Here is a 16,166-nt window from a genome sequence, read left to right on the forward strand (position 1 = left end):
TTAAACTTTAAAATTTTCATATGGTGATGTATGCACAAATTGTTGCACATGAAAACCTATTTTTACATTCTTTCCTTATTCACAATAAACAAATAAATGAAACTTGCTACAGTCAAAACAGTGAAAATATATATGGACAGAATTTAAAAGCATCCTTTTCCAACCCATTTTTCAGCCACAGATTTACTTAAAAAGCAGATTTCGTGCTTACTTAAAGAAAACCCCAATATAGAAATGACCAAAAAGTCTAGCTAAAAATCTTAAATGCTATCTTCTGCATCAATTTCTAATTATCAGCATAATTCTGGAACAGACAAAAAATATAAATAGTTATGGACCTCTCATATTAGTCAACATGAATGTTACTGATGCTCTTCTTCAAACAGAAACAGGGCCAGATCTGTTATTTGAGGCAATGACCCACTTGCACCACCTGGATCTATGTAGCAGGAATAAACAGATTCTGCTCTCCACGGTGTAACACCTTAAAAATTAGATTCTTATTTCAGCTATGTATGTGGGACCAAGCAATGCCATTGATTTCATATATCTTTCCTCAGAAAAATCCTGTCCCCACTGTGCAGTGTAGTCTGTCATTAAACTTACATTTCTAAGTGCTTTTTCAGTTCACTTTATTTGAAATATTTGATGAACAAATTCTAACATATCTGATTTCTGAAATCCAGAGATATTTCAGACACCAGACAGCATCTAGAAGTAATATGAACCCTGAGGCCTGCAATCAGGAGCTGCTCATGAGCATAACACGAGTAGTGATAAAATATGACAACAGGGAAGAAGGACTCTAAATGGCTTCACACTTCCCCTCTTTACTATCATGCTTTGGAAGCAAGACTACAACGTTTTTTTCCTCAGAGAATGTTTAAAGCGCTCAGTCAGGAAAATCAGATGGACAAGCAGACTCTCACTCCAGGGAGCTGTAACATTGAATTACTTCTGAAATCTTTTGACAGATAGAGAAATGTAGGCTTGTACTAGGTTTTCGACCACTGAGTCCCCTACATGGTTCATTTCTGCGATGAAGGCTGTGAAGCGTTTGACCATTGCTGCTTGTAAATCCAAACTGTGCAGCAATGGCAATAGTCACCCCCATGGATGATCAAAATTAATTGTCCCTTTTCCAAAACACCATTTGCAGTAACTCAGCTTTCAAATGATGTATCCAGGACTTTAACTATCCTCTAGATGGGCTGTATTTGATCTAGTCTAGTCAATACATGTCAGGTTTTGTGAGTTTTTTTGAGGGATATTTATTCAAAACAGAGGAAAAGGAAAAGGAAAAGGAAAAGGAAAAGGAAAAGGAAAAGGAAAAGGAAAGGAAAAGGAAAAGGAAAAGGAAAAGGAAAAGGAAAAGGAAAAGGAAAAGGAAAAGGAAAAGGAAAAGGAAAAGGAAAAGGAAAAGGAAAAGGAAAAGGAAAAGGAAAAGGAAAAGGAAAAGGAAAAGGAAAAGGAAAAGGAAAAGGAAAAGGAAAAGGAAAAGGAAAAGGAAAAGGAAAAGGAAAAGGAAAAGGAAAAGGAAAAGGAAAAGGAAAAGGAAAAGGAAAAGGAAAAGGAAAAGGAAAAGGAAAAGGAAAAGGAAAAGGAAAAGGAAAAGGAAAAGGAAAAGGAAAAGGAAAAGGAAAAGGAAAAGGAAAAAAAATCTTCTGATTGTTTTATAAATCTCCAAACAAGATTCCAAATTCTATAATTTTTACTTCTGATCTATGACTTAAAAGAAATGTCAACAATTATGATATTTAAAAATTAATAATATTAAAGGCCCTAGTCACACATTCTCATGGGCCTTCTACAGCAACTGTACAGTGCTTTCTCTATTCTTGTTTACATAATAAGGAATTTTTTTCTTCCTGAAAATCAGAACTGAGTTTTCATTTGCTTAAACTGTTTGGAAATTGATGGTTTGTACTTTATAGAAGCTGAAGGGGAAAGAGTTACACCTCAAGAAAGTAACTTTAAAATACTGTAAAAGCTATAGAAATTCAGGTCTGTCTAATAGCTAGCAACTGAACAGCAAGTTATATTACAACTTGCTTACTCCCTTGGATTTCTGGGCACTTTCATTCATTTCCCTCACAGTTTTTGCCTACACTGCAACAACAACAACAAAAATTATACAGTATGTCAGGGGTACTTTATTCTACAGTTCTCTGCATTGGACTGACAGTCCTGGTACTGAAGATGACTTCTGCTAGGCACACCAAAGCCTTATCCACATCCTGCCATCAGTAAATCTTACATGTATAGGACTGATCAAGCAGCAGCCACAGGCAAATAAAGAAGAGTAGTTTGATGTGGGAAGAGAATGGCAGAGTGGTCAGAAGTGTAGGGTCATCCCATTTCCTGGTCAGATACAAAATACTTAAATTGACTTTTTAATTAATAAATGTAAGAATGCAAGTACATGCTTGTATTTCTCACCTACTCTATGAACTGTGATTCTATTTTCATTACCTTTAAAACTGCTGATAAACTCAAGGCTCAAAACAAAAGGTTTGGAATTGTGAAACAGAAGGCAACATGGTCATGATTGTAATGTACATAATGCACAAATTCCTTGTTTTCTAAGTTAGCTACTTAAAATATTTGAGTTCTTTCTGAAGGGTCGTGACAGAAAACAGAACAGAAAAGATAAGATACTGGAAGCATTTAGTCAGGTGGACAAGCAGGAGTCAGCACCATTGTTGTCCTTAAGGTTATATGCCTTAAAGGAACATTCCACATATTCTAATTTATAATTGGAGCGAAACATATTGGAAAACTGAGAACTCTTTGACTACAAAAGCTGGTGCTCTGCAAAGCATAGGTTTGCCGTAGCACTAAAATAGGCACTAAAATATTTCATTACTTTCTAACTTTCCACAGAATAAGCTATATTTGATTTCTTTCTCTATAGTTACATGTGCATATGCTTGAAACATATTTTCCATGCATCTCCTGAAAAAAAAAAAAAAAAAGACATTTTATAGAGTAAGGGATTTAAATTTGAACATGCAACTACACTCAAAAAGGTTTGCAATTGCAAGTTTTTCTGATTGCAAGTCCCTTCATATGTTTTCTGACAACACAGTATTTTGAAATAAAAATATTCTTTGCCTTTTTATGGATTTCTAAAAAAAAATGTATGTCAGACACACACTTCAGCAAAGGTGACCAAATATGGTACAATTACTATGCTAATACTCTACAGTTTTACTCTGCTAATTAAAACTGAAATAATTGAATAATTAAATTAAGGTCTCAATTAAAATTGAATCAATATACCAATAGTTTCAATGATTAAATCACCAAATTAATACAGGAAGTAATCAGATCAAATTAACAGATTGATAGCACAATGAATTATTATATATTGGTCTTTTCTGGGGAGATTTTAAGGAAAACGTGCCTCTACAGTGAGTATCAGATTGCGCCTTTTTTTTTCTTTTTTTCTTTTTTCTTTTCTTTTTTTTTAAAAAAAATATATATTTGAGGGGGTGATTTACAGGGATTTTTGCCCCAAAAAAATGACCTCGACCTCTTAGCGGAGGTAATAACTATAAGAAAAACAGTCATCAATAACACTCTCTTATAAGATATCTAATGATGAAATGATCACATTTTTTCCATACTCGCATTCTTAAGGATGATTACTTCAGTGCTTTCAGGACTTTGAAAATATCTTGGGTTTTTTAATATCGATGGAGAGACAGTATGAACTCGTAACTCATTCTAATGTCTGTTGACAAAACACAAGCTGCTTTTGCATTTATCAGAATTCTACTCATAATTAAGCAATTGTCCCAGCTGTATTCAAATTTATGCTTAAATTCTTCACATGATTAAGTACCTCAGTTCTTCAAATGTTGTATTTTTTGTTAATTCTAGGCAAATATTCCCAGGAGTCACAGTTTGTGGTAAAAAACAGTTGTTTAGTTTTCTAATTCAGAGGCATTGTTTATTCCAAAGCACTTCCTCTTCAAGTAGTTATTTTCTTCAGTTAAATCATGAGATGAGAAGCCCTGCTGCTCTCACTGCCTGAAGGTCAAAGGGTTGTGTGGGAGAGAATTTACTATGGAAGAAACAATCCAGCTTTACCTGGGTGACAGCAATTATGCAGAATAACAAAAGAAGAAGTTAAGTTACAAGATGAGAACTCTAATACATTCTCCCCAGGGTCTGCCACTCACTCAGCCATGAGAAAAACAATGACAGACTTCATTTTAGCTGTTACATCTCTATAATGCTGAAATAGGGAAGTCTATCATACAAACAGAATACTTTGTTGTTTTACTTCCCGGGTGTCTGCTCTTCAGGTTGCCTCCTCTTAGGTTGTCATTCCTTGGAAGAAAACAAAGAACAGAAGTAGCCCAATGAATTTTTAATTTAACCATCCACATGAATATATAGAGGTCATAACTTTCTCCAAAAGACCAAACCTGGGCATGCCTTTAACCTATAGCAAACAAGAAATGTGGGAAAATGTATGGAATGATATTCACAGTATAATAATATCTAAATGAAGAAAAAGAAATGTCACTGGGGAGAGGATTGTGGAGGGCATGGACTTTCCAAGCCCCACAATAGGTGTGGTGTAGCAAGGGGGACAACAGCACGTTGTCTTGATTTGGGTTGGTGCTTCAGGAAGAAATGCTTCAGGAAGAGGTACTCACCCACGTACATTCCCTACAGTCATTTCCAGTATATCCTGAATGTAACTGAAAAGTAAACTGCAAATGAAAAATAAAAACACCTTTACCTCTTTTGTGTTATGTATTAAAGATATCCAAAGGTAGAATTTATTTTCTTAGTTCACTGTTTCATTATTTTTTTCTCACACTCAGGCATTTTTGCCCACTTAAAATGTAGGTAATTTTTGCTTCTTACCCAGTCACTCCTGCCTGCCACCAAGAGTGTATTTTAAACGCTCTAGAAATATTAGTTAACATTGCATGTAAGAATATTAACAATTATTGTTGTTATTCCCAAGCCTGAAAAAATGAGACTCGGAAAGATCAAGACACTGACCACAAAATACATCAGTTTCATGAAATAAATTTCAGTGGCCCATGAAAGAAACTGAATCTTTCTGTTGCCAAATCTTTTCTCTAAACAGCAAGGCCCAATCATTCTCTGAAGATCACATTACACAATTATTCAGACAATTACTTTATCCCTTTATTAACAATTATTGACTGAAGTGAAGACTAAAGGCATCGGGAATCTAAGATAAAGAAATTTCAGACATTTATGTGACAGTTCTTTATCAATTCAATGATTAAGATAATTGTTGCAACTGTCAAATAAATAAGAACATTCAAATATGGATATAAACTCCCTATTTACAGCATATATTTAGATGGTTAATCATCTTATAGAACTCTTCTATAAAACACACCACTGTCAAAAACATTTTCTCTTAGTAAGAGGTTCAAGAATACAACATAGTGGATAATGTTAATACTTAAAAATAATTTAGAGTACCTTTCTTTATAAAAAGCATTTTCTGTACACATTTCTATGTATAGAAATATGAACATTAGTATTTTAGAAGCAGAAGAATCACAATGGGCTAATACTCTGGTACTGAACAATCTATTTTAGTTTCATTGTTTTTATTGTTTGTTTGTTTTTTGCCATTGTTAAGTTGTATGCATAAATATTTATATTTATGGATTAAAAGGGAGTGTACTACAAATCCCATCCTTTGTTCCAAATTTTTATTTACATTTTTTGAATCTTCTCCTAATGAATGTTCTTAAAATTCAGGTTTGACCTATTAATTGTGAAACTGGAAAGCTTGTTTTTGTTTGTTTGTTTGTTTGTTTCTTTGTTTGTTTTTCCTAAGGGACATTTGCTCTGTCTAATAAACCAAAGTCAAAGGCAGCCCAGTGGCTTAAATGTAGCATAAATGTGTGATCTCATTTGAGTCTGATCAAAAGACAATGGTTCAGTTGGTTTCCTTCAGGCTTAGCAGGAAGATCTTGGAAAAGCACATACTTTCTGTAATGATAATGTATGAAGAAAACCTCTTCTATAACATTTTATGTCTCACTTAAATTTCTATCATTCTATCATTCAGTTAAATTTTACTTCCTTATTTTTGTAACATCATGTACATTTTACAAAGCTAAAAAATACTTTTAGTTCATTATTCATATTTTTCCTGGTTCCAGCACTTATTTCAGCAAATGGAATAGTGTATTTTATGTGGAGGTGTTTGTTTTATTTGTTTTCCCTCTCTCTTTTTGTCCTTAGGTGGTTAAATGTGGAGACTGAAAACTTTTTATGCTCTCATTCTCAACTAGAAACTTTTCCTAATGACATTTGCACCTGCGTCATGAGCCATTAGAGAAGTCCTGACCACAAACATCAGTAATCTGCAAGACAAGCAGAAAACACCTGAAGTAAAGCTATATTCTTAGCTTTCATTAAAAACTTATGCTTAGACCTTCCAGTGAGTGCTTCAAAGGAAGTGAAAAAATGTGTTCTTTCTGTTTTACAATGCATGTTGCATTTAAGAAACTCATTTATGCATGTGAAGTATGTATATACTTCATTGTATATGAATACTACATTGTATTCATATATTAAAGCTTGCTAGACACAAAATGCTCTGGAGCATTGGTGCCAGCACCTGGCAGAAGCACTGTAAAATTCATCTCCTGACATCAAGTTGCACGCTCAAGTCCAAACTTGCCGATGGAGCAAGATACAATTAAGAGTAAAAAATTCCTGCTAGCATGGCATCTTAGTAGCTGCTAACACTGGAAATCATTAAAAGGGACTTGTCGCTACATAGTTAATTTGGTGTCTTCAGGAGTGGGATAAATAAGCTGGATATCAAATCATGTCATTAAGATCTTAAGTTACCTGTGAGGTACCTTAACCATGTGCACAGTAGAAACGTGCTTTCTGGAACCCCTATTGTCCTGGTAAACACAAAAATGCAACAAAGTTATTGGGCTTTTCCGATCACAGCTACACTGCATTACTAATCTTTATCCCATTCTACCCTCTGAGAAGTTTAAAGAAATGGGTAATTTCTTCAGCAGATATAAACTGATATTTACCTTTGATTTTATGAACTTGGAGCAAACCATTGGAACTAAACAGACATAAACCAATGGTCTGGTGTATGCCTTATTTTTTAAGTCATCTTACCACAGAAACAGCCTCCCCTGCTGAAAAACACTTTCAGAAAAAAAAAAAATTCTTCAAAGATACTCTGTTCTGCTGTGTAAAATGTATGAATGTTATAGCTCAGAAACAATCTCTCGAGATTTCCCATGTCTGGGAGAAAACCTTTTCCTGTGGAAAAAGGATTTCCACGGAGCAAATTTGATATCATGAACTGTAAAGATCCAGCATAGGACACCTTACCCTCTATTTTCCCTAAACATTTGATAGTGCAGAAGAGAGATTTCTCCAAGGGACAAATAGTAACATCTGAACTGAATTGTTGTTTTAAATCATCCTTTGGAGAACACACAAGCACACAAATATTATTTTTGCCCTGTGATTTTCCCTTCTCCACTTAAAGCATTTGAAATCTAGGGGCATACTCAATTAATAAACCTGAGTTAGGTGTCTAAAGAGCAAGGTAGTCAGGATATCCTATATTGTTTCTACATCAATTTTGGAAGATCCCAAAATTTTGCACACTAGTTAGGGTTTAAAAATATTAGGTAAATAATTTCAAGCCTTTTTTTTTGCCCTTTTTTTTTTTTTTAACTTTTTAAGAATTTTGTGTTCGTAATTGAGTGAGAAAGAGGTTAGAAGTCAAAAGCTGTGACCTGGAAAATGAGGGGGAGAATATTTTAATCTGTAGGCAACAGCAAAAATTGTGTGATTTTTTCTAAGATAGCATTCTAAACAACCCTTTTCCTTGAAGACACATTTATATAATTATTATGTTTGCAATAAAGCTATGCACAGCAAACATTTTCAATGATATATTGAATAGAAGAAAATTATCTACGCAAGGATATTTGCTTTCCTTGAAACAGCTAAGACTGTGTAAATATTTAACTATAATTATGCTAAAGCACTATTCTTTTATGCCACAGTCACTCACAAAATACAATCCTATAAATGCCTTTCCTGAGATTTGTTACATTCTGGCTTTTGGTCTTATGGGAACAAATCTCTCTCACTGCTATTGATCTGTTCTTTAAATTATTCTCCCATGAGGCTTTCAGCTAAGAGCATCTTTTCCTTGAACCTTTTTGTATTTTTAATTGGCTTATGTTTGTTTAAACAAAATCACACCAGTGCCTTAGGCTGCAGCTGTTGACTCATTGCGTTCAAAACCAGACACACTGTACTCCAGCAGCCTTCACTTCTGTCCTCTACTGGACTCATCTCTTTGGGGATGAAATCTGTCACAGGGAAAAAAAAAAAAAAAGGCATACAAAATTGCCTTTGGACTGGGTTGCTAGGGACATAGCTGGGATTTGCATAATGCTGTTAGAGTCCTAAAGATGAAAGGAAGAGTAGATTGTGCCGTTTATCTGCAAGTTCTGACTAGCGGGTGGTGAGGAGACATGGCCCCAGGAGGAGTGCTGGAGAGACAGTGCCTCAGGCAGGCCCAGTCATCCCTTCCCACACTGTCCCCCAGGTGTGGGGAGAGGCCCTGAGTATTTTGCTCTTGTCTCTCTGATGGCACTGGGAGCTTTCTGCTGGTCCCACTTCCCCGGTGAAGTGGGGCTGTCAGTGCTGTGGACTCAGCTTTCCCTGAACCTCATTCATCAGTGAATACAGGGATGAATGGTTTCCAAGCTCCCCACACTGAAGGGAGCTCAAGAACTGCTATAGTGTTCTGCCCTTGCGCCACTGTACAAAGAGGAAAAGGTCCTTATTTCCCCTCTACCCCTCCTTGGCTGAGCGAAGAGGGTTCAGAGCCAGAACCCAAGGTAGACAGTATGGGTGGTGAAAGCAACAGATAAAAGCATTTCTTGTCATTCCATTTTTTCTCATGCACTTTGATCCCAGATTATTTTTGAATAGTGTGAAATGATGCATATTCAAGGATTTTTAACTTATCCTATTCTTTTAACTATTTCCAGTCAATTACCAGCTGCTAAAGCACTTTTCTTCTTTCATGGTATAAATGGAAGAGGAAGGAAATAAAGTTCTGTTCATATTTTGTTTCAGTTTATTTCAGTATGAAACCAAGTCTTTGCAGGCTATATGGGCATTCTAACCACACAGTCAGGTTTGGGTTGCGTAGCCTACCTCCGTGCAATGCAGCCTAACACAGCAATTCCTTCATGTTACTCAGTCTCTGGAAGGAATAAGTCCCTAAAACCCCTTGCTCCTGAGTGTTAGGCTCTAGCACAGATGCTCGCACTCTGGCTTCTGATCCAAGCCACACCATGCAGTATTGATACTTCATAGTGAGGAAGGTATGGTACTGTAATTTCTAACCTCAGCATCATAACGTCATCAGCCACTAAATGAGTGGTGAATACAGCAAATGTGAAACTGCTTTTCACTAAAGTCTGTAGTACTAGAAGTGAACAGTGCTCAGTTTAACAGATTGACTTAGGTAGAGGAAAGTACTTTCCTGTGCAGCCAGAGGTGAACATACAGAAGTTCCTTCCACTGCAGATTGTGGAAGGAGTTCAAATCATCATGTCCAAATCAAATCAGCAAAGAAGGGAGACACTAAAGCAAACAGCAAGTATTCTCTATGTTCCTTAAAAGCCAGCAATGGGTGCTGGAAAAGGAGGGGAAGAGTGACCCACAGAGAGCAGCCAGACTCATGCTCTCCCCAGCTAGAGTTGCCTGCTGCTATGGCTAGATACAGAGCACTGAGATAGATGGATCTCTGCTCTAAGCCAGAAGGATATTTTAAACACTCTTGTACCCATAGGTATTGCCTACAAGCAGCAAATAGTATTAATATTTCCATTGTAATCATACCTAAGATATCCATGTAGGGTCAGCTGGAGTTACACCTTACACAAGTGTGAAATCCAGACAACTCAGAGGAAATATTAAAACTCTGGAATGTTTGCAGATCAGCTGGGATTGCAAGAGGGAATGCCTGTAGAGAAGAAAGGGAGGGATGGCAAAAGTACTTTTCACAAATTACTCAAATCACAAATGGTGATACAAATTCACCAACAAAATTGAAATTAATTGGAACAGACTTTTAAATATGAGGGAAAAACAACTGGAATTGCTTTGATAAGCTGTTTTGCAAATAATGAAATTTTGAATTAAATCACACTAATCAACAGTATTCTTGGAGAATTATATTCATAGACACTACATGTTTTTCATAAGCTCAGTTGACATGAAATATAGGTAGTTTTGCATTTCCCATTATTCACTCCAGATTCAAAAGCAGGATAAAGAGATCACTAATACTTTCCAATTAACTATACAAGCAGTATAATTTTTTTTTGTCAAAGTGCTAGACATAAAAATAAGTCTGACACAGAACCCTGCTCATTATTATCTTGATCTCAGAATCTTCTTTTGCTATCCATCTTCAGATGTCATGCTCTAAACAAAATTATTCCAAGCTTTTGTGCTGACAATAAGGTTGACAAAAGCATTCAGTTAGTGTCAGGTGTCAAAACTCAAAAGTTTAATTGAAAGATTTAATTGAATAGAACAGATTTAATTGAACTTTGCCTCTTAAATTGCAGACTTGTACTCTGTTTTCCTAGTGCTACTGGTAGTAACTTCCAAGATGCAAAAATCACACACGATATTTGAAAGAAGGAGTCATGAGGTGACCATTACATAGTTTAATTTACAAAGGAAGTGATGAATATGGCTACATTCAATATAAAGTCTGAATTCAGCTACTTCTGAAACAAGGTCTTTCTACTTTATTGCGCTGTTTTCATTATTTTTCAGTCACTGAACTCTCTAAAATAGATTACTAATTAAAATGTGATTTCTTCCTTTAAAGAGAAGTAACAAGCCTGGTGATACAAAGGTTAAAAATATTACTACTGCAAAAGATGATGGAAGATATATAGTGATGTCATCTTGAGACGTGTACAGATGGCACTGAAAAAAAAAAAAACTATAGCTCTGAAAAAATTGGACCATTATTATTGCTTCAGTCATGTTTTCTTATTCACTAGTAAAATGGTTTCTAATACACCTATGAACAAACAAAATTCAATTCCCAAGGATACCATTTACATACGGTAACAATTTTATATACAGAGAAGTACTTTACAGAAGTGTGGACTCTGAAGGACTCTGAAAGTGTTTTAGATAGGCTTAAAAAACAGTACTGCTTATCACTTGATGACTATGGAGCTGGATGCCAACACTTACAGTGACAAGCAGCTGCCCAGGGATATGGATGCCTCCCAGTCAAGTGACACAGAGGACATACCACAACAAGCAGAAATAATGCAAAAGAAAGAAAAAGAATAATACCCTCTGGTAAATCTGTCACTGGCCATTGACATGGCCCATGCGTGTTAGTCTTCTCTATCCAATTTTATTTCCTTCTCCAATTTCCATTCTTATGTATACTGATGTTTACCCTCGGAATTTTGCTCTGTCAAATCAATGGGAGTAGATGTAGGAGGGCGTATCAATGTGATGAGAATGTGCTTTAGCATTTCTGGTGGACCTAAAAAGCAAAGGGCTGATATCATAGGTGATATTGGAAGTTGAGTGGGCTAACCAACTCAGCTGTGAAGTGGTAAATGCAAAGGAACTATAGTTTTGAACTGACTTCTTCATGACTGTGTGCTTATATTTGTCATTATCTTAAACAACTGACTGAATTAAGACAGGGTACATTTAACAAACTGAGCTCCAGAGAACACAAGATCTGTCTGAAACAAAGGCAAAGGATTAAGAAGGTAAGCTAAGGGATCAAACCAGCAAATTACTATCACACACCACTATTATTCAGTGTCATCTAATGCAGACCATGTGTTGCAACTTTTACACTACTTTCTTTTACATCACTTTTTGTACATCCTCCTTTACTAGCTTATGTATTCCTCTTGCATATGCTAAGTGGATTTTTGGTGTAATACTTGGTTGCTAAAAGTGCATGTGTGTCACAACATGGTTAAAAGAACAGCAAAATGATTGCTGAATGGTGTCTGCAGCAGTGGAGCCCTGGTCAAGGTTTTCATGTACCAAATTTAGAGAAGAATCTTTCTGTCCCTTGGATCCAATACTTTCTCTTTTCTGTTCACAACTGATACTTTTAAATAAACACTACCAAAGTACTGTTAATGAAGATCACTATTGCAGCCAGAATCACATTCAGAAATTTACTGTCACAGAACATGAACACAAGCTAGACAGAGTCCTCATGGAAAAATTAGGTGTAATAAACACTGGGCAAAATTTAGACTAATGATAAAGTCACTTCTGGAGGAAAGGAAATAAATACATCCCCTGTTGAAGCCAATGGAGAAGGAATTGCTAGTCCTTGGCTCCTTGGCTCAAATCACTGTTATGTTGGAAATACATTCAATGTTTTTCCTCCCAATCAAATATTTTTCTCCCCTGGATCAATGTTTTTATTTTCCTTGACAGGTGTAAAATAGGTAAGTAGCAACAATCCACAGTACTAAAGTCTTATGCCTGCAAATATCATAGACATTTAGAAAATCAACCTCACATATTTTGTTCTTTTGAAAATTATCACCTTGTAGACCAAAGCATCTGTGGAAACCAAGGAATGTCAGATAAGCCCAATAAGAGTGAAAAAAAAAAAGAGGAGTCAGATGTTAGGGTTGAATACTGTCCATTTAACATGTATAACAATTAAGTCTTTCAATTCAAATGAAATTATAGTCAATGGTCAACATCTAGTTTATATTTTCCTGACTCTTGCTTTGAAGTGGTTTCAGTTACATACTCTTAATAAAAGGAAGTTTTAAGAGCCTTCTTGTTATGTCTGCTGTAAAAGAAAAGCAGATGAAAACTGAATGTTCAAAGATAACTGAATAGGAATATTTCTATATATTTGTATAAGAAAATAATAGGGAATTATTTATTCTTAGTAGTTAATAAAACCTACTGAAAGTGCTAAAGAAGTTAAATGTCACTCTTGAGTTAATATCCATACCTCTTTGTTACTTAGATTTTTAAAATATCTGGTCTTTGGATTCAGCCCAGTGATTCAAAAGCAGAATTCAGCAGTGGTATTGAAGGAGGCTGCACAGTCAAATTTTGCAGAGGTTTTGCACAAGAAGGTGAGATGATCACAGAAATGACCTCTCTCTTCTCTTTGCATAATTCAAATGAGCTCCTCTTTCGTCCACTGTAGTTTGCATAGCGATCTGGGGGTGTGGTGACATCCTGCCTTCTGGAGGATGCTCTGCAACTGTCATAAAGGGGAAAAAAGTGTCAGGCAGCTCAGTCATGGGTCTTCATGTTAAAGATTGAATGTGGCCACATAGAGCAGAGATACAGAATGGTGCAGTGTCTGAGGGATGAGGTGGTAAAATTGTGGGAGGGAGTTTTGGAAGGAGACAGAGGTGCCAAGGGCAGAAGTTTTGAGGGTGAACTATAAGGTAGAGAGAAGCAATAGGCAATTTGCAGCCTAAGACTTCATTCCAGAGGAGAAGTAATAATCTTCAGATGATCTCAGATAAAAGAATTATCTTTAAGCAGAGGAAGTGAGTTTATTCCAGATGTGTTTGACAGCATGAGAACAGAAGTGGAAGTAGTGCTTTTGGTCAGGAGCCAGTACTGGGGATTAGTCAGGTGGAGAGCACTGAGAGGGGAGAGAGCACAAGGGTGGGAAGAATTGAAAATACAGGCTCTGGCATCAAGCAAAGGGAATGAAAACAAAGAGGAAAGGAAAGGAATTAGAGAAGCAGAGAAATCAAAGGGAGGTTTAAGAGCAAAGCCAGCTTCGGTAGAGATCACAAGGAAAGAATAAAACCAAGAAGGAGAGGAGAATAAGAGCTACTGAGGGAGGGGTATTGGTGGTTATGGGGAGGAAATAAAGGGACTGGAGATAATTTGAATCTAGTTTTCAACCAGTGAAGATGAATCATTCAGACTTTCCCACGTTATGCCCTACAGAAAAGGTTTTACGATTACCATTGATCTGTGCATACATACTGTCAGTTCTGTCGGTCTTTCTGATTTCAGATCCTTTTTTTTTTTCCTTTTTCTCTCTCAAAGCTACCATCTAAGGTCTTTATTTTTATAAGTGTCATTCCCTTGCATACAGTCTTCCTTGTTCCTACTTTTCAGCACATAGTCAACACACTGTGTTGTTTGCATTTTTGCTATGCCAGACTACTTCTACACAGGCATCTCTGAGAGGGATTTAGAGGAGCAGCAAGCTTTCTGCCGTGGAAGGGCACCGTGGTCAGAACTATTTTTTTTCTGTGGAGGTGGTTGATCTGATCAATAACTTACATACACAGTTCATAAATGAGGACATGGTGTATATTTTGAATACTTCTTTTAATAGGGTTATTTACTTTAGGCAACTCATGCACCTATATCCATATCCATCTCCAAATAGGTTACAGGAATGTATTCTAAGTAGGTGCCCACCAACTTGTATGCATGCACATATGGCTTATAGGCTATAATTGTTTGTTAAGTGTATTAAACTTCAAACACATCTAGACTGAAGGCTGCGATTGCCTTCCAACAGAAAAGTAAACTCTCTGAGCTGTCTGTGAACAGTTTTACTCAGCAGAAGAATGATTGTGATATTGAAATGAGATTATGATGTAAAAAGAAGGGATAATACACCCTCACCTTGATATCTGGACACCCTGATGCCTCCACAGAAACATTAAAAACACTGGAAACTAAATCCCAAGAAAGATGTAATTCTCAGCACTCATTGGTTTAGACAGCTGTTGACATCAAAAATAAAGTAGCTTGTGAGCCCTCTGCTGGTATTTATTATTTTGTTTCTCAGATGTTAGTAATATCCTGCCATAGCAACAACAAGCAAATATACTTGGATATATGTGCAGTGGTGTAGAGGGATTGCTGTGCATATCTACATATACATACATACATATATGCATACATATACATATATATACATAAATATAAATATAAAGAATTGTTAATGGCAGAGAAGCATACCCTTGTATATTATGAAAGTCACCGCCAGAGCAAGAGAAAGAAGGAATCATCTGCCATAATGATCTGAGTATTTGTGTAAGTGTCCCACCCACACAGGACAGTACCAGAACTATCCATCTGAAAGATGACTATGATCATACACTGACAACACTATGATAATAAATTTAGAAAGATCTTTACCTCCCTACATCATCGGTTCTATTTATATAAAATATAAGCCACCTGTCAAAAGTGAAGGAAGTCGCTATTTTGATCCCAACAAACTGTAAAATTAATTCCCTATCAGATTCTAACTGCATTTGACAAAAAATAAATCCTTAAAAATCATAATTACTCTACACTGCAACAAGTATCTGCTTAACTTAATAAGAATACCAGCTTTCCATTTATGAGAAAAAGTTTCCATTTTTTTCTATAATTGCAAAACTGGAATGTGTCAAAAATCATTTTCCTATATTGAAGAATTTCATATTATCACCATGCTACAGACATCCAGACATTGTAACCTTAAAAAACAAACACGAACCTAATGAACTGGCACGTTGTGCTGAAATTGGTCTCCAGCAAATGTCATTTAAGTTAATAAAACTCTATACTTACTACAATAATTCATTATTAGATTGACATTATCATATCTCACTTGTGAGGTAAAATTTACATTTTAGATGTTACTTTTTGACAAGTATAATAACCAGAATTCATTTTCAAGGTGTTCATTGTTGTGTTTGGGGATTCCTGTTTTAAACTTAAACATTGAACAGTAACACTTCAACCATTACTGCTGGGAGTAGATACAGCAATTCTGGTGTAAGGAAATTTTCATAATTACTCTTTTACATGTATATAAGTTCCATTTATCTTTAGGAAGAACTCTAAGTGGTGAGAGTTTTCAAATTCTGTCATATTTTCACCTCATTAAAACCAACAAACCAAACAAACAACAAAAAAAAACACATCCATGAAAAAAAAAAAAAAAGTGTTGACTAAAGAGTATAACTAAGTCATTACATACACTTAGGGTTTAGGGAGATTCTCCCTGCAATAGTCTTTCATTTACAGCTAAGTGAACTTCTTTTGTAGGCTTTAGAGGAAAATGATGT

At 35.8% G+C, this 16,166-nt stretch overlaps 1 long non-coding RNA gene across 6 annotated transcripts in view; it reads right to left on the reverse strand.

The window, feature by feature from the left end:
- LOC310898551 overlaps window positions 1-16,166 on the reverse strand; it is a 134,165-nt gene that overhangs the window by 1,713 nt on the left and 116,286 nt on the right. For 3 of the 6 annotated variants that reach the window (XR_014583414.1, XR_014583415.1, XR_014583417.1), the window contains 3 exons: window positions 13,070-13,327; window positions 9,925-10,048; window positions 3,848-8,378 (listed from right to left, as the gene is read on the reverse strand). This is a non-coding gene — a long non-coding RNA (uncharacterized lncRNA). Of the gene's footprint in view, window positions 1-1,494; window positions 8,379-9,924; window positions 10,049-13,069; window positions 13,328-14,727; window positions 14,829-16,166 lie in introns of those variants that run through there. The other 3 variants (XR_014583418.1, XR_014583419.1, XR_014583416.1) reach the window with 3 other exon arrangements.

The sequence above is a fragment of the Anser anser genome, assembly GCF_964211835.1.
Source record: "Anser anser genome assembly, chromosome: 4".
NCBI classification, from domain to species: domain Eukaryota; kingdom Metazoa; phylum Chordata; class Aves; order Anseriformes; family Anatidae; genus Anser; species Anser anser.